This window comes from Nicotiana attenuata, unplaced genomic scaffold, assembly GCF_001879085.1.
Source record: "Nicotiana attenuata strain UT unplaced genomic scaffold, NIATTr2, whole genome shotgun sequence".
NCBI lineage: Eukaryota > Viridiplantae > Streptophyta > Magnoliopsida > Solanales > Solanaceae > Nicotiana > Nicotiana attenuata.
The window spans coordinates 78,568-97,948 of NW_017671166.1; positions in this window are offsets into that span (position 1 = coordinate 78,568).

A 19,381-nucleotide genomic window follows, 5' to 3' on the forward strand; every position below is an offset into this window, starting at 1 on the left:
ATAGTTCGAGTCCCGGTACGCTTCATATCACCAATGCTGCAGCTCAACTTCTTTTTCCTTGCAAAGAAGCCTAAGGGATTCTCCCTCATCCCGAACCCTCTGGAACTTGGTCTTTTGACAAAGCAACTCGGACTTCAGCCTATCACAAGCCTGCGTAGGAAAGATTTAATGAGGAAAAAAAGACGCAGGGTATGAGAGAATTATGCGCGAACTCACCGCAAAATGAAGATGGCAAGTCTTCCCCAAATCGGAACACACTCCTGATAATACCGCTCCCGCAACCCCGGAAGAACCGGCTCCGGGCACAACATACTCACTCGAGGGAATCGCTCGTCGAGAAACAGGTAACTCGGGGACAGCCGACTCGGGCGGTGCCCCATCTTAGAAATACGAGCCCGGCCAGCGCCACTAGAAGCTCCTTCGCATGATGAGTCCCGGACCCTCTTGCTGCTACCGTCTCTCGGCTCAGAGGCCGACGACCCCAACTCCTCTCCGGGGAAGCGCTTCCTCGCCTCGACAAACCACCCGATATCTACAAAAAACAAAGCGTCTAGCACAGATGGGATGGAAAGATGCCGCCTCAGGAACACATCGGCAGAAAAGAAAAGCTACATCCGCACATACCTTGATGATCCGCTCCCCACTTGATGCGAGACATAGCTCGCACCTGCGTTCATCGCAAGACGAATGGTCACCAGCCTCCGAACCCAGCTGGGCAGATCGTGAACTTGGCCCGGCGCCCACGAAGTTGCTGCAACGAAGGGAATAATACTGATTACTTGGCTGATTTTCGCTATAAACAAAAACTGAAGGAACGGCAAAGTGCTGCACTTACGCGCATAGTTCCACCCTTCGGGGAACGGCAGGAACTCCACGGGGATGACATCGGTCGTCCTAACTCAGACAAACCAACTGGCCCACCCCCGATCTCCACCATCATCGTCGTCAACAACGAAGGGCATGGACGAGCGATCCTTCAAGGTTAGCAGTCCTCGATGGTGGAAAGGCCGATACAGCCTAATGAGATGATCAAGCGTGAACTCAAGTCCGGCCTTCTCCGCGAAAAATCTCATCATCAGTACCGTCCGCTAAAGAGACGGATGAATTTGCGCCAAAGTAACCTGATACTTCAAGCAAAAGTCGAGCACAACCTTATCGAGAGGGCTAAATGCAAAAGGGTATAAGTACACGCTCAAAAACCCGCCAGCGGAGTCCGCATTGCCTTCACGGGGGGAAAGCACCCACAGTGTCATCCCCTCGCTCCACCTGCAATATCGCCTCGCCATCTCCAGGTATTACTCTCTCATCAAGGACGCCGTCTCTAGAGCGAAGCCCTTCGACTCTCCAACACCGGAAACGGCATTCCCCGCCTTTTGCCTCAATGGGTCCTAAATGGTCGCCATAACTGAAGCAGAACTAACAAAATAAAGCAAAGAAGAGCAGACGCTTTTCATGCTTTAGAAGATAGGGAACCCTATGTCGAGGCGGAAGAACAGCTGCCCAAAAATAGCGAAGTCTTATAAAGAGGCCGAAGCTACACCCTTTATATGCAAAAGACAGTGGCAAAGTCACCTGCCAGATGAAAGCTCCAGGAAGCCAATGGCCTCGATACGGATCGACGGGTCAATACCCGACCCAAGAAACATCCTCCAACAAACGATCAAGCTCAAGGATTCATACAAATTATCTCCAAGCTCCAGGCAGAGTTTCACATTTGGAACCTCCGCCCGCCAAGAAGCAGGGCCGCAATAAGCTCCATGGAGCCAATGCCACACACGCGGTGCACGCCCGGGGTCGTGATTCCTTCTCTGGAGGAGCAGACCCGGGAAGCTCTGATCTCCAAAACTCGACAAGGCCCCAAGGAAGCGCCCCGCACATAGGCAAACTCCTCGAACGGGAGCCAACCTTACACACTTTTAAAGAATCGTCCACATAGAAATCAACAAGACTTGCCGAGGCGTCCAGGGATGACCTTCATACGGGGTATCGTTCCCAAAGGCCCCAGTATTTGATGCAAGATCTCCAAACAAACCAACAGGCCCCGACCGCTCGAGCCTATCCGGTCGGTCCCGTATCAAGCCAAATGAATGACAAAAAAGAAAGCAGGAAAGAGCCTTGCCCATCAGCTGGGAACCAAAATAGGCTATCACGGCAAACTACAATGGCCCACAAGCAATAGAAGGAATTTTAAAATCCCGAAGGGCGTGAAAGCAGACAAGCGCCAGAGGAGAAGCAAAGATCTATCTCACGCGGACCAAAGGGACAATCTACGCCTAGATCAATAAGGTCTCCGAGGTACCTGAGGACGGCCTACGTCCGAAGCGGTGCCCCCGGAGGCCCCAGAATTAAACGCGTGATCTCCGAATAACTCGGGAGACTCTTACAAGCACCAATCTGTCGGATCGACTCGAAGTTGTCCCGAAGGACGACAGTAGGACCGAAAGGGCCCATGGCAATCGGTAGGAAATTAAAGCAAATACTCATGCCTAAGGCTAATATCAGCAATCAAACAACACAAAGAAATACATTTGAAGAGCCCCGAAGGGCATGAAAGCATGAGGAAATAAAGCAAATTCGATAGCAGAGATCAATAAAGTTCATTTCTTATTCATGAAGTTTACAAAGTACAAGAACCCCCGAGGGGTTACAGCGTTCGATTACAAAGCCCCGGAGGGTCATTACACACAAGGTACAAGGGCTTACGAGAACCTACGCCTAAATCTGAGGAGCGGAAGTGACAGGACATCGAGTAAAGACCTGTGAGACACGCCATCGGTTATGGAAGAGCGCGCCCCGATTTGAATCATCATTATAGCATCACCAAAAGGAGCTCGAGGAGTCGAGTGTCAGAATCATCTCCCATCACTTCATCATGGAAAACGCGGAGACTATCTGTACCCGGTAAAAATCAAAAGACTTGATTTTTTGCTATCAAGACAATTTGGGAAGCCTCCCTCGAGACCCGAGGATAGAAGGCTATGGTCGAGTCCTCGACGTCCGGGCTCATCGAGGTCCGAATCAAAAGAAGCAGGGCTCGAGGTCAGGGTAAGAGAAGATGACTCCGGAGTGCATGACTACACCTGACAGGGCCGGTCTATCTGTAACCTACTAAGATGACGAGCGATAGGCCGTCCCATCTTTCTACTCTTGTAAATAATATATGAATATTTTATTGAGTCCCCTCGCCTATATAAGGGGGACTCACCCCACCTTGTAGAGGACTGATGTTGCTCCACTTGTCCAATAAGCAATAATATCTCTCTCTTTCTCTCTCTCTCTTTCTTTCTTCTGAATTATCAATGTTCTTCGACTCCGAGGTCGCCCTAACATTTTATTGTTCTTCATTTGTTCTTTGTCATTTAGCTCAAGATTGACGGTATAAAGCCTTATACGCATATACCTATCTGTTATCCCCTTCCCGATTATCCTTGATAAAGTTATCTTCGATAGGCCCGAGGTAGGATCGAGGCCTGGCCCCGAGGTATCTACTGGCTTGTCCTAAGCCCGAGAACGTCCCTTACTGGTTCGATTATCATTTTTGGCTAGCTCGATCTTTACTGTTTTTACTCCACATTTAGCACTAATCACCCTTTCAAACTAGCTCGGGAATAGATCACATATTTTTAGAATTTCATTTTTCAAATTTAATTGTTGTTACCATTTTCACGGTAAACAGTTAGGTTTCTTATTTAATGCGTACATGGGGTGGTTGTACTCATACTATATTCTACACGTCATGTGCAGATCAAGGTACTTCCAGACGCGGTGATTACTAGAGTTGTGTTGGTACCAGCTTTTGGGAGACTACGAGGTAGCTGTTATATCGCCCACAGACCTTGAAGTCCTCTTTCATTTATTTCTGTTAATACTGTTCTATTGTTCAGAAAGTTGTATTGAGGATTTGGCCTTGTATTTTGATATCCAGTACTCATGTACTCGTTGACACCGGATCTTTGGGGTGGTTGTAGTAGTATTACCAGTGTTCTCAGATATTTCATGATATTTTCACTGTTGAGATTATTAAGTTCTGCTTTATTCAGTTCATTGTTGTTTTGAAACTGTGGGCTTGCCTAGAAAGTAGTGCTAGGTGTTATCGCGGCTCCGGTGGGAGTTGGGTCATGACAAAGAAACACCCAAAAAACTGTTAAAATATTATGTTAAACTACTTGACAACCGAGAGAGAAAGAATCAGAAGTTGCATCCTACCAGGTTCCTCCATTTTTCTATAGAAGTACATGGGTTTTACTGTCAATCTCAATATGAATGCCAAAGAAAGGTATTGTTTAACTTAGTATGTAAATAATAATAATATGTGTAATGTGTAACTTAATATATATTTCGTTACGATATCAATTTTCGGTATTATTTTTTTAAATACCAAATAAAATACCTAATACCAAATTATTTTAAGAACTTAAACCAAATACCAAAATATTGAATTCCATATACAAAATTTTTTTATTTCGGTACGGTAATTTGGTATTTAACATATTATGCACAGCCCTAGATAATCCACCACTTTATTATTTTATTAGCAAATATACCACTAGGATGAGTGCCTAGTGCTAATATATATATAAATTGCTCCCAAAACGGGTCCAAATGTTACAAGATGCCCAAGCAAAGCTACAATATGTACTCCACTACTAGATATTATAATAGAAGATGTATACATCACTAATAAGCTAGCTATTACATGAAAATGGAATGTAAGCTTCCATATAAGAATGGTGCACGTGAATCCATAGGCCAAGGTAGTAACCACATAGTAGCCCCTATAATATTCTGACCAGGCGGCAGGTTATACATTCCAAAGGACAAGAAGCCAATGGACAAGGCAAAATTGGATTCCAAACAAACACACCACTGCATAGAAGCCATCCAGAAATTCTAGAAACATGTGTATCTTTTGTTCTTCGACCATGAGTTCTTGACACAGCAATTGCAGCTTGAATCTTTCCTCTACACTATATGAAGCTCATGTTTGTAATGCATACATTCAACACTACATTCCAATCGAATCAAAGTCCAAAAGCTAGGACATATGTCACTGTCATGAGCTTGGAACTTGTAATAAATCAACCACTGCCTGTATTGCATTTTAAAACCATATAGTACTACACCTCCATATTGAGCATGTTGCCATGATAATACCACTGGACAATAGTATAGTAATATGCATCTACCAATGAAGAGGCATGATCATACCATGAGTTCCAGTAGGGAGCACAAGAGGATACACATAAGCTAGGGTGTCATGTACAATCCATGTACCTCTACACCTACAGCAAGCGACATTGCACTTAACTAAATACCATAAAATGATCCAGACCAACAATATTTGATTTATATCACCTTGTAATCGTATAGTTGATAGTGTAGACTGCCTTGTTTGCCCTATCAATTCCATATGGTGTCGAACCACCCCTAGAATGAGCATGGTAACATGCTAATACCACTGGAAAGAAACCAAACAACACAGGCAACATCAGATAAAAAACAATAATCAAGATTACGCAGTGAAGAGCTGAAAGTTATCATCAATCAGGTGCCTTCCTCTTTGCAACCCTAACCCTAAAAATAGGGGTTTGGGCCTTTTCAAGGTTGATTAATATCCTCCATGAACTTAGCAATTCAGAGAATGAATGAAATGAAATTGTACCTGCAAAAGAAAACACAATGTTAGCTAAAAAATCTGCCACTGAATTGCCGTCCCTTATAACGTACTAAAAGATCAAATTGAAGTGATTGTTCATCTCCTTAATCCTCTTCACATCTGCCCCTATGCACCAAGGAAGATCCCATTCTCCTTCAATGATCCTTTTCATCACCAATGAGCCATTCTCTATGATGAGAGGACGAAGTTGATGTTCAACACAATAAGCCAACCCCTCAACTATTGCCTTTGCCTCAACCACAATATTTGTTGTCTCCCCTGTCTCCGCTGCCTTTGCATACACCAAATATCCACCACAATCTTTCACACAAAAGCCAAAGGAACTAGGTCCAGGATTACCTCTAGAAGCACCATCTATATTACATTTGTACCACCCATCATAAAGCAAACTGCCAAGTCACTCTTTTAGTCACAACATAAGGCTTATAGCCTTCAAAGAACCTGATCATATCTGGCCAAAGTAGAGGGATATTTGGCAGCCATAGACACCTCACCTTTGCTAGGTAATGTAATGTTTTGTTAACTTCATGCATCACCCTATTGCATGACACTCTACCTCCATTATTTATAGTGTTCCTCCTCTTCCAAAACTCCCATGTGATCACTGTTGGTACTGCCTGAAATAAAGGTCTGAGCTTTGCACAACATTGTGCATACCACCGTGTCTTTTATAGTTTGACTAACCTGCACCAAATTTTCAACTATACTTGATGCCTATAGAAAGGTCCTCCACACCCTAGATGATGTTGTATGTTTAAAATAGATGCTGCAAGGTCTCCTCTTGTGGTTGCAAGAAACACCAACACTTAAGACACAATCAAATCATCAGTAGGTATCTTGCTTTTTCATAGCCTCCATAGGAAGAAAGAGATTTTGAAAGGCAAACCTTTGGTCCACAATAACTTATATTTAGCATTTGTAGGGGATTTATGCCTCAAAAATTTTCATGCACTACTCACTGAAAATTTGCATGAAAAAGTTGGCATCCACCTAGGTGTGTCCCGAAATTCATCACTATTGTCAAAGTGCACTCCATGCCTTATATGCTCAGCAATATCATCTGGAAAAGTCTGCTCCAAGAGTCGATAATTCCAGCCATCTTCAATCCTCAATTGTGCCACCTCTTGAATCTATTAATTGATGTAAAAATCTGGTGGTAGTACATGATACAAAGCACCAAGTCAAGTCAAGTTCTCATGCGCATTAGTAGAACCCTTATTTATCTCCCACAGTATTTCATGATCCACTTATTTCCTTGCCTCCAACATTTTCTTCCACATATGTGACCCCTCTATAAATTGTATCACAGTAGGTAACTTCTTCTTTCAATATTTATTCCACATGAAATTGGACCATAAAGATTTAGATGTCCTAAACTTCCACCACAGGTTAGCAAACAAAGCTTTATAGACATCAAGCAATGACCTAAACCCTAATCCACCTTCATCTTTAGGTAAACATAGGTTCTGCCATTTGGTCCAATGCCTACTTCTTCCTTCTTCCTTAGTACTCCAAAAGAATCTAGCAAATGTCTTGTGTAAATGCTCCAGGATGTTGTCAGGAGTATTCAACACTAATAGGATGTGAGTAGGCATACTTTGAAGTACAATTGAGATCAATGTAGCCTTACCTCCATATGACAGCAACTTTCCTTTCCATGAATGAAGTTTGGCTTTGACCTTCTTGATAAGATCATTGTAGTGGTCTTTCCTCCTTCTTGTGTAAAATATTGGAAACCCAAGGTAAGTAAATAGAAAATCATCCCTTTGAATCCAGTGATTGCCTCTACTGGATTGAACAATGCTCCAGCCATATTAGACTACATATAGAATGAGCTCTTAGCCTTATTAATCAACTAGCCAGATGTGCGCTCATACTTAGTCAGTACCTCAACTATCTTCTCTAATGAATAAGGATCAACAGAAGCAAAGATGATAGTATCATCAGCATAGGCTAAGTGGTTCAAAGGATCAGTCCACTTAGGCATGCCATAACCCTGTAATGCCCCGGAAAATTTCGCTAAGTAATTTAGGATTTCGTGGTGCCAGGTAGGCTAATTATAATATTTTACGTGATATTAACATGATGGACATCAATTGGATTTGGTAAATAAGTGTATAACTCTTATAATAAGTAATTTGGGGTCCAAAGAAAGGCCTAAGTCTAAGTCAAATTAGAAAATTTCATAATAGGCTAAAATTCCAAATGAGTTCGCACAAGTCCCAATTTTGGACGAGCATATCTATATATATATATATATATATAAGGTTTTATGTGATGAAGAACCTATCAAATGAAAGTTCTTCAATTCTAGTTTTAAATCTTCAAACCCTGCATTTGGACGTTCCTACACAAAGTTATGATCAAATTACAAAAGGCTGGCAAAATGCAATCCTGTGGCAGATTCTGCAATCGCAAAATTATTATGCGGTCCGCATAATTGATCTGCGACCGCAAAAATGGTCGCAAAATGGACCAGTGTAACCCAATTCTGGGCACCAGTTTTGCGGTGCATTATGCGACCTGCATACCAGTTGAGCGGTCCATTATGCGACCGCACACCCGAGTTCGGAGGGTTAATTTTCCCATTTTCATAACCCGACCCCATTTTGATATATAGCCTTTGGGGTTCATTTTGGGGTGATTTTATGAGCATTCTAGAGAGAGGTGAGAACATTTTAGAGAGAGCAGGCGGAACCCAACATTTAAATCATCCAATCTTGCATCAATCTTCATGAATCAAAGAACCCAATCACAAGTTCTTCATCAAAGAGGTAAGCTTCCATACCCCATAATTTCAATTTCGGGATTTTGATTAAAAATAGGTCATGAGAAGTATGATTCTTGGGTGTAATAGTATTATTGATACATGCATGTACCAATTAGGTTTGTGAGAAGATTGTTGACCACAAATAAGTAAAGATTGGGTTGGGTAATGAAGGAAATCTTGTAAAAGAGCTTTGAAATCAAGATGCACAACTAGTATTTTATAAAATGCTCAAATGAGCCGAAACCATAAATATCTTCCTAATTTGTGTGCGATTTTGTTATTTCTCAAAGTAGATTGGGATTGCTAGAATTTCCGGAACGTTGTAGTAACTTAAGGAAAGCTTAAACAAGGTATGTTGGCTAAACTTTTTCTCTTAGAATTGAATTCCATAAACGTTCTCATAAGTTCAAGTATGGTTGGCTCAAAGATCATAAATCTTGTATTCCAGGTTATTACCATAAACTTGACTATTCCTAAATGAGCCTTATGAATAAAGATATGTATATATATATATATATATATATATATATATATATATATATATATATATATATATATATATATATATAAATATTCTAAGTATGAGTTGCGTATTAAAACGTTATGGCTTTGAGTCGTGTTTCAATTAAAGGATAGTATGCCAAATTGTGTGAGAAAACTCGATATGGTTGATACTCCTAATTGCTCTTATGTGTACCAAATGTATTTGATTGGTTGTGTCTAGCTGTTGGTAATCTATAAAGATGTTTGAAATGAATTCTGGAAAATGAGTGTGGCCAACGTGCGGAGAACTTGAGTTATAATTGTGCCTGGTGGTGCCTATGACATGAGAAAATGTGAACAGATTATGAAATGAGCCTTGACTTTACTTTCCGTAAATGACTTCAAAAATAAAGTGGCCTAAAGGCTTTGTTCTCAATTTATGCCCATAAGTGACTGTTCGAGATAATGATTTGCCTTATAAGTACCTCCAATGTGATCGGAGTTGTTACATACTCCGACGTTGAAATTGTATATTGTCATGATTGGAAAGGAGTAATTCAAGAATAATTGGTGTAATTGCTTGTTTATGACTTTGATGTGTGTTTATATTATGGTTTTGTGTGTCCCCTTGTTTGGGAAGAATCCTTTGTGTTTAAAGTTCCATTGCAAATGAACTTGAGGTGTATGATTTCTGAAATACTCTATATTCCCATGATTCATGTTTCCTCTCATGTGTACTTGACATCTTGAAATGAGTGGCTTGTTGTTGAAATTGATATTGATGTTAAATATGTGGAAGGAACTCGAATTATGAAATGTGGCCTAGTGCCAAGTATGATGTAATGATTGTGGCCCCAAGTGCCGATGAACTGATATATGTGAAATAAAAATTGAAATGAGATGACTGGTGGAAAAGGGAAACGTCTTGGTAAGACGGCTTAGCCGATCGGGCCGTGATCGGACGCCATGCCGCACACATGGTGGTATTGTGCTGATATTGAAACTGGAAAGTGACAATGAAATTGTGATTGAGGTACACGTCTCAAATAAGACGGCTTAGCCGATCGGGCCGAGATCGGACGCCATGCCGCACATATGGTGGAATTGTGCTTGAAATGGGAATTGATATGGTTGAAAAATGTCTCCAAAGGAGATGACCTAGCCGGTCGGGTCGTGATCGGACTCCGTGCTAAGATTCACGGTGGAATATGTATATGTATATAAAGGCATAGAAATGTGATTGAAATTGAGAGTTGGTTTTGATGTGCATATTGTGAACAATGGTATTGTGAACAGTGGTATGGTGAATTGTTCTGAATCAGTATTAAATATCTTCTATCCAATAATAGTATTGTCTTCATATCCCGAGTTTCATTTTCACCATATGAACTTTCCTATATTGAAAAATTGCTATGTTTAACTTGGCCTTTGGATATCATTGATTGTTACTTGTTGTTTACATGGTTGTCTTTTCTTATATTGGCATTCTATTTTGAAAGAGGACTTTTAGCTATTCATACTAGTACTATTGGACAATACTAACGTCCCTTTTGCCGGGGCGCTACATCTTTAAATGGATGTAGGTGGTTCCATAGCAGACAGTGTTGGTCGCAGCTAGTGGCGTATCCTCTTTTCAGCCGACTTGGTGAGCCCCACTTCATTCCGGGGTCCTGTATCATCTGTTCATCATGTACTTGTATATTGAGGTATAGCCAGAGCCTTGTTGCCGGCATTTTCATATCTCTCTTCAGTTGTATTTAGAGGCTCCGTAGACAGGTTGTGGGTGCTGTCGAGTATTGGAATTAAAATAGAAATATTGATGTTTGGCAAAGATGTATAAAACTTGTAATATCTTCAAAATTATGAACGAATTTGCTAATGGAAATGAAATAGAAGTCGTTAATGATATATTTATAGAATTTGATTAATGGTGTACATTTCCTTTTATTCAAAGACGAATTTGGGTTGTATGAAACCTAACAGGCTTGCTCAGTCGGGTTTACTCGGTTGAGCGCCGGTCGCGCTCCTCGCTTTTGGGGCGTGACAAACCCCTAAACATCATATCTTCAAATAGTTAGTTCAAAGATCTTGACAATACCTCAGCTGAAAGGATGAACAAAGCTGGAGATAAAGGATCACCTTGCTTTACCCCTCTTATCGAATGAAAGAAGCCTGAAACTTGGCCATTGATCAACACTGAATACCAATTATTAGCAAGCAAATTCCAGACCATGTTGATAAAATGTTCAGCAAACCCCATTCTCCTTAATACATGCATTAAATACTTCCAAAGACACCTTATCATAAGCCATTACCATATAAAGTTTGATCAGCACATTGGCAAGCTTACCCTCAACCTTATGTCCGTGACTATCTCCTGTGTGAGTAAGATTTTCTCAAAGATACTCCTTTCCTTAACAAACCCTGATTAATTGGAGGAGATCAGAGATGGCAGTATCTTCTCCAATATATCATGCAACATCCTAGAGATTACCTTGTTTATGAAATTACTTGGACTTATTGGCCATAAGTCTGAGAATGTTTGTTCCAAAGGCTTCTTAAGCAATAGTACTAAATTGGTGTGAGTTATTGACTTTGATAGTGTAGCACCACCATAGAACACCTATAGCATATTGAAGATGCCATCACTTCTTATGTCCCAGCATTCCTGATAGAAAATGTCAGTGAAGCCATTTGGTCCACTAGCACTATCACCACTCAAAACAAAGACTGCCTCCTTAACCTCCTCTGTAGTTGGAAATCTGCATAGCTCCATGTTTTGATCAAAGCTCACCATAGAAGGAACATTATTCAGTAGCTCAATGTCACTAGGATCCCCCTCTTGAGTTAATTGTTTGTGAAAGAACTCCACAGCAGTATTAACCATAAGGTCTTGAGTATCAATCCAATCGCCACCGCCATCCTGGATTCTTTAAGTTTTAGCTTCTGCCTTTTTCCATTGACATGATTGTGAAAGAATCGTGTGTTTCTATCACCTTCTGAAAACCAAGTCATGCCTATCTTTTGTTTCCGGTATTGCTCTTCAAAGCTCAAGTACTTCTTCAACTTAGCTTGAGCCTTTTGAAGTACTATCCTATTCTCAATTGTTGGTTCTTCCTCAAACAACATCTCATTTACCCTCACAACATCTTCCCTCATTACAAGTTGCTTGAAGATATCCCCATATGTCACCTTACTCTATTGAGATAATACAGACTTCACTCTTTTGAATTTTTGCTTGAACATAAGGAAAGGATCACCAATGAAATAAGCCACCCAATTTGGCCAAACAACATCCTTAAATATCTTGTGCTTGGTCTAGAAATTGAGGAACTTGAATGCTTCACATACTGTATTGTTTCATCTCCATAACTCACCGACAATGGTGCATAATCTAAGGCAGTTCTAATAAGATGCTCTACTTCAATGTTTGGAAACAAATTCTGGAAAGTCAAATTGAAAAAAAAATCCTATCCAATCTCTTGAAGATACATTCTGCGTTTGGTCTACCATTCCACCAAGTAAAAGGACTCCCTTTATAGCCAAGATCAAACAATCCACAAGAGTTAATACAAAAGGCAAAGTCTTCATATTCAGGTTGATACACTGGCAAACCACCTATCTTCTCATCTTCATGGATCACCACATTAAATTCACCCCCAACTAACCAAGGCAACTCCATATCACTAGGTAGATAGTATAAATTGTCACACAATTCCAATATCTCAAGTGTTGAACATTTAGCATACATAAAGGTCATCATGATGTGCTTTCCAATGTCTTGATGATATACTTTAATAGTCACCCTCAGTATCAATCAATAATTTCCATTCAACCACAGTATCAAAAAACAACCAAATCTTACCATTAATATTTGCAAATGCAGCTTCCATTCCTAGCCTCCTCTTATACCTCTGAATGTGCCTTGAGTTTTGAAAAGGCTCCATAAGTGAAAAAATGAAGAAACCATATTCTCTTTGCATATTGATCACTCTTTGAAAGGCCTGTTGAATGTTAATTGACCTTATATTCGTTATCAATATTTTAATCATCATTTAAACATTGAGACTGCCCTCTTAGGTAAAACTTTTGTAGGTTGAGGTACTTCATTATTTTCGAGCCGTTCGGAGGTCGGTACGCATGGGATGATATTTTCGGAGTATCGTTTGGCTTGCTCGGTATTGGATTGGCTTGTTCGAGGTAAGTAATATTTCTAAACTTGGTGTTGAGGGTATGAACCCTTGAATATACGTGATATGTGTTTGGTGTTGAGGTGATGCACATGCTAGGTGACGGGCGTGTGGGCATGCACCATGTGAATTGTGACTCAGTTATGTCGGTGGTCCTGTGTAGTTACCTAATCTTATTTGTATCCATGAAATCTCTACGTGCTAGAGTAATTGAGCTGTGATCCATGGTAGAAACCATGTTTAGCCTATATGCTTATTCTTTTGGGACCCACTGAGGTCATATTTGCTGTTGAGTTATTTGTTTAAGTTGTAATTACATACTCACTCATTGGCATATCATATCTTAGTCTCTGTTACCATTTATTGATACATGACATCATCATTTTTGGGCTGATATTCATGACATTGAGAGCACGAGAGACTAGAGATATTGATGACTGAGTGAGGCCAAGGGCCTGTTTGTGAGTGATATTTATGGGATCGGGCTGCACGCCGCACCAGGATTTATTGATTCATGGCATGATTGGCTTATTATAGCACTTGGGCTGGATCTGCCCCTCTGGAGTGTGCACACCCACAGTGAGCGCATGTACCTACTGAGTACGAGTGCCAAGTGTGAGTCACGATCCAAAATCCATTAATGGCCGTGACGGCTCCTAACACCACTGTCAGGAAAGCCAACAATAAAAGTTTAACTTAATTACTCATTTTAGTATTTTTTAAATCGTAAATTTCTTTCAATTAAGTAGTAAGAGATAAAATTTTACAGAGTAAATGATAATATCTTCACAATTACAATACGGAACAACCCATATTCATCCTCTAAATCTGGTGTCACAAGTGCATAAGCATTTACTAGGAAGTAAAATAAAATATAGCATCTGTCCGGAATACAAATTGGACAGGAGAATATAAATAATTTTGAAGGACACTCTGGTGGTTGCGGATCGTAACATAAAATGCAGCTCACGGTAAGTCCTCGCATCATCCGCGCCTCCGCGTCCAAAGGACCACCAAACATAAAAGTACCTGCACAAAAATGTGCAGGAAGTGTAGTATGAGTACGTAAATCAACGTATAGCCAGTAAGTATCTAGCCTAAGCCCGAAGGAGTAGTGACGAGGGGTCGACATCGACACTCACTAGTGGTCTAATAATATCAGGTACAGTAAAGAGGTGAACAAATATGAGGCAGAGTAAATAAATAAAATAAACAAGTATAAATACGTGGTACAATTCTCCTCTTTACAATACGCCCAAGCTCTCAATTAGCAAATTTCCTCCTCAACCGGAGCATATATATATATATAGTGGACCTCACCAAAAGGGGTCATTATACTTCAAACATGAAGAACTCACAGATACACTAGCTTCTTGCCAAATGTTACGCACGATTTCATGAGGATATTTTATAGAAATGCCGAGGCGTATGGCCGATCCCATCATAATCTGAGCACTGCCGAGGGTCGAACGACACGAACCATACATGCATCTATTAAGCTACCGAGGCAAACGGCCCGCTCCCATGAGACTGTGATACATAAATCCTACTGAGGCGAACGGCTCGATCCCATTAGAATAAGAAGCTTTAATGGGTCCTTGACCCCACTCACGAATATACGTGTGAGTTATAATTTCTTTAACGAAAAACCTTTCAATGAAACATATATATATATACATACATACATATATATATATATATATATATATATATATATATGTATATATATATATATATGTATATATATATATATATATCGCGGACACAATTTCTTAAGAGGAGTACAATTATTTCGTTACTAATCATGAAACTCGTGAAGTCTCTACAATAACAAGTCTATCACTCTACTCATGTCTAGTCTCAAGTCATAATACGAAATAAAAGAATTAAACGAGCAAAGATAATCCCTATAGTGCAAGTATAGCATGGTGTGAACCTAAGTCTACCCGGACAATAACATGAATCTAACTACGTACGGACTCTCAACACCTCGTACGTAGCCCCCGCACCAAGTTATACATATTATATATATCACCTAGGGGTAGTTTCCCCCTCACAGAGTTAGACAGGAGACTTACCTCGCCTCAAAGCTTACTTTTCGATCCACAATTGTGCATTAAACCCTCAACTCGGCGCCAAACGACCCGAAACTAGTCAAATGACATTTAAATAGTCAATACATGTTTAAGAGTTTATATCCTAACTATTAATGTGATTTTCCAACCTAAATTAAAGAATTCCTAAAATTCACCCCCAGGCCCACGTGCCCGGATTCCAGAAATTTTCGGAGAAAATTGTTAACCATAGCCTCAAGATGTCAAATATATGTTTTTCACCAAATTCCATAACCATTTCTGTGGTCAAATCTTTTTTTTTTATCCAAAACCTAGGTTTTTCATCTAAACCCTTGATTTCACCAATTTTTACATGTTAATCTACCCATAATCTATGCATTTAACTCATGTTGTGTAGAAATTACTTACATCAAAGTGCTAGGTGAAAACCCTCTTCCAAAAGCTCCAAAATCGCCCAAGAGATGAAAGAAAATGAGCTAAATGGCCTAAGTCCCGCATTTAATAGAGCCGTGCACAGGTCTCAGATGTCGAATTTGCGACCCCTGGTTCGCAAATGCGAAGGTCGCAATTGCGACAAATCCATCGCAAATGCGAACCTGGGTTTCTACTGCCAAGGTCGCAAATGCGACCAAGGAGTGGCAAATGCGGACACTGTTGAGGTCGCAGATGCAACCAAAGTGTCGCAAATGCGAACACTGCCCAAGTTAGGCTTCTTCGTAAATGCTAAGCCTTCCTCGCAAATGCGAACAAGTTCTCGCATTTGCGAGACTTGCAGCACCAGCAATAAAAGACCAGAAAACTTAAGTTTTTCCACCTTCCGAACATCTGTAACTCACCTGAGCCCTCAGGGCTCCACACCAAACATCTACACAAGTCTGAAAATATCACGCGAACTCGTTCGCATGTTCAAAACACTGAAATAACATCAAAAACCATGATTCGGATGCCAAAACGCATGGATTAACTCATGAACTCAAAAACTTCTAAAAATACCTCCGCGCGTTCTATTCCTATCAAATCAACTCGGAATGACGCCAAATTTTTGCGTGCAAGTATTAAATGACATTACGGGCCTACTCCAACTTCTGGAATAGGAATCCGACCCCAATATCAAAAAGTCCACTCCTGGTCAAACTTTCCAAAAACCTTCAAATTTCAAATTTTTCGCCAAATGACCCCGAAATGTCCTACGAACCTCCAAATCCATATCCGGACGCGCTCCCAATACCGGAATCACCATACAGAGCTATTCCCAGACTCAGAATCCCAAACGGACATCAATAACATTGAAATGCACTTCAACCAAAATTTATGAAATCCTTCCAAAATGATAACTTTCCACGATAGGCGCCGAAACGCTCTCGGGTCCTCTAAAACCCGATCCGGACGTACGCCCAAGTCTGAAATCATCATATGAACCTGTTGGAACTTTCAAATCCCGATTCATAAGTTGTTTACTCAAAATCACACTTTAGTAAATTCTTCCAACTTAAAGCTTCCGCATTGTGAGTGTTTTTCTAAATCAACTCTGGACTTCCCGAAATTCGATTCCGACTACACGTACAAGTCATAATAACTCAAGTGAAGCTACTCATGGCCTCAAACTACCGAACGACGCGCTAGAGCTCAAAACGACCGGTCGGGTCGTTACATTCTCTCCCACTTAAACATACGTTCGTCCTCGAAGGTGCTAAGAACTTTTCTGGAGTTGTCTGAAATTACCGTTTAATACCTCGTGCACCTACCCGTGCTACCACAACTCAGTTGAGCACATTAGCTCGAGCCAATCTGAAGATCTTCCCCTTTATTTAGTCAAGTAAGCCTTAGAGTCAAATTCCAACATCCGATATTCTCCACCAGGCCTGTTTCCAACATACAAACACCGTATCAATTACTACACACTGCACCAAACACAATTGTATACCCTTACTGAATTCATACCATGCACCGTGTAACTCATTTTCCCAAGGCAATCTTTCCAAAAGCACAACAGCTAAAATTTCCACTGACCCGAAGCCCGTAGTGTATCTCATGACAATTAAGCCTTGCTTCAACTCTCGCAATACTGCCACGACACAGAAGATGTGTAGAACTCATAGCCACCTGCCAAATCACAATTTACAGAGTCCCTCCTCCCGATAAAAACCATTACCTTATTCTGGGCTGTAAGAATATTTACTCTTTAATATGCCTTATATAAATCTGATCACACTGATCCCAGGTCCAATAATCTCGTTTCACCCAGTACAAGCTGCTCAGGCAATAATCCACCTTTAATACTGCAAAAGCCTCATATGATGCCATATTGTGCTAACAAGCTACAAACTCGAATGTGATAAATAAGGAAAACGAACTCTGGAATGAACTACTCAACCCACGTAACTAATTTAATAACCGAAATGATGTTATGAGCCTTCCTTAGAATGAGACACAAAACACACAAGAATAGCTATGGGAAGTTGTACTCAACATCACACTGTTGCGGCGTGCAACCCGATCCACACATAATTTGTTGCGACGTGCAACCCGATCCAACCATGATACCCGTGGCGGCGTGCCACCCGATCCAAACAATATACCCGTGGCGGCGTGCCACCCAATCAACATATAATAATAAATAGGGAAATACCCATCAAGCCAAAAATGTTTATACCTACGAAATACCCGAATATCAAGCACAAGCACGCGAAGTGCATAATAGAAATCCTAGGGAGACGGATAGCGCCATACGCTACTGTCACGCCCCAACCTCGGGAGGCGCGACCGGCGCTCAATCGAGTGACCCCAACTGAGCAAGCCTTATCAAACACTACCTACCCAACTCAATACGCATAAGGGGACCATGCTTTCATTTATTCAACAATGGAAGATAGTATATTCGACATTTTCAGTTCATTTTAGATCATAACATTAAACTGTAGATAAGTTAGTTTCCAAAGTTCCCATAGAGTTACAATTCATTGGCAACATAAGTATAGAATTACAACATAGCTCGCACACCCATCCGACACCCACATCTGACCCACATATATGTCTACGGAGCCTCTAAGGATACAAAAGGTAAATGTGACAACGCCGGCAACAAGGCCCCGGCTATACCTCAAAAGTGAAAGTCCAAAAAGGCAAGAGGTGTGCAATGTAGCCCCTTGAAGGAGAAAGAGGCTCACCAAGATCTTTGAGAAGGAGAATGCTCCACTACATACGATCGGCACTATCCGCTACGGAGCCACCTACATTCATTAAAAAAATGTAGCGCCCCCGGCAAATGGGACGTTAGTACCATGGAATAGTACTAGTATGTATAACTAAACACCATTTTACTATAAAGAACTAACGAGCAATGACAAGTAAATCACATAGGTGAATCAAATATGCAAGTCATAGAATCATTCACATAATTCCCATAACTTAGTTTGGGGCATTTCTTTCACACGTTCATCACTGTTCTCGATACCACCGCTATGCTGAGCGGAGTCCGATCACGACCAGACCGGCTAGGATGCCTCATTGGAGGCATACATCTCAATCACTATTTCATTTCCCTTATCCGGAGTTCAATATCAGCACATCACCACCATGTGTGCAGCATGGTGTCCGATCATGGCCCGATCGGCTAGGCCGCCTTGCCTAGGCGTGGTTTCTTTCTTCATTAATCATCTCACTTGAATCAATTATCTTTCATGTATCAATTCAATTCATGGGCACTTTGGGCCACACTTATCTCATCATTTTCCTTTTCAATATTCACCTTGCAAGTTATGATCATAGGCATATACGAAAGCAATTCAAGTTGCAAGCACATGCAAGTGTTCGCATAATTAGCATGAAAATTCTCAGTTTTGATCTTTTGCTTATAGCCCACGCATTTCAACACATGATTGTATACTTCGTACTTCATTAAATATCAAGAATAGTACATTACTCACGTTTGGGGCACATCTTTCATGTATATGTGCATATAAATTGCAAATCAATCAATGTGAAACAATAATCAGTACACCAACCAATTCAAATCTTACCACACCTTCGTAAACGCCAACGGAGCTCAATTTCTAATAAAAGGAGGTTTTAGCCATACATACCTCAATATAGCTTTCCTTACTCTTTACAAATTCCGGAATTCTTATCACTTAGATCTATGATACAAGAATTACAAATTAAATCGAAAATTAGAGACGAGGTTGAG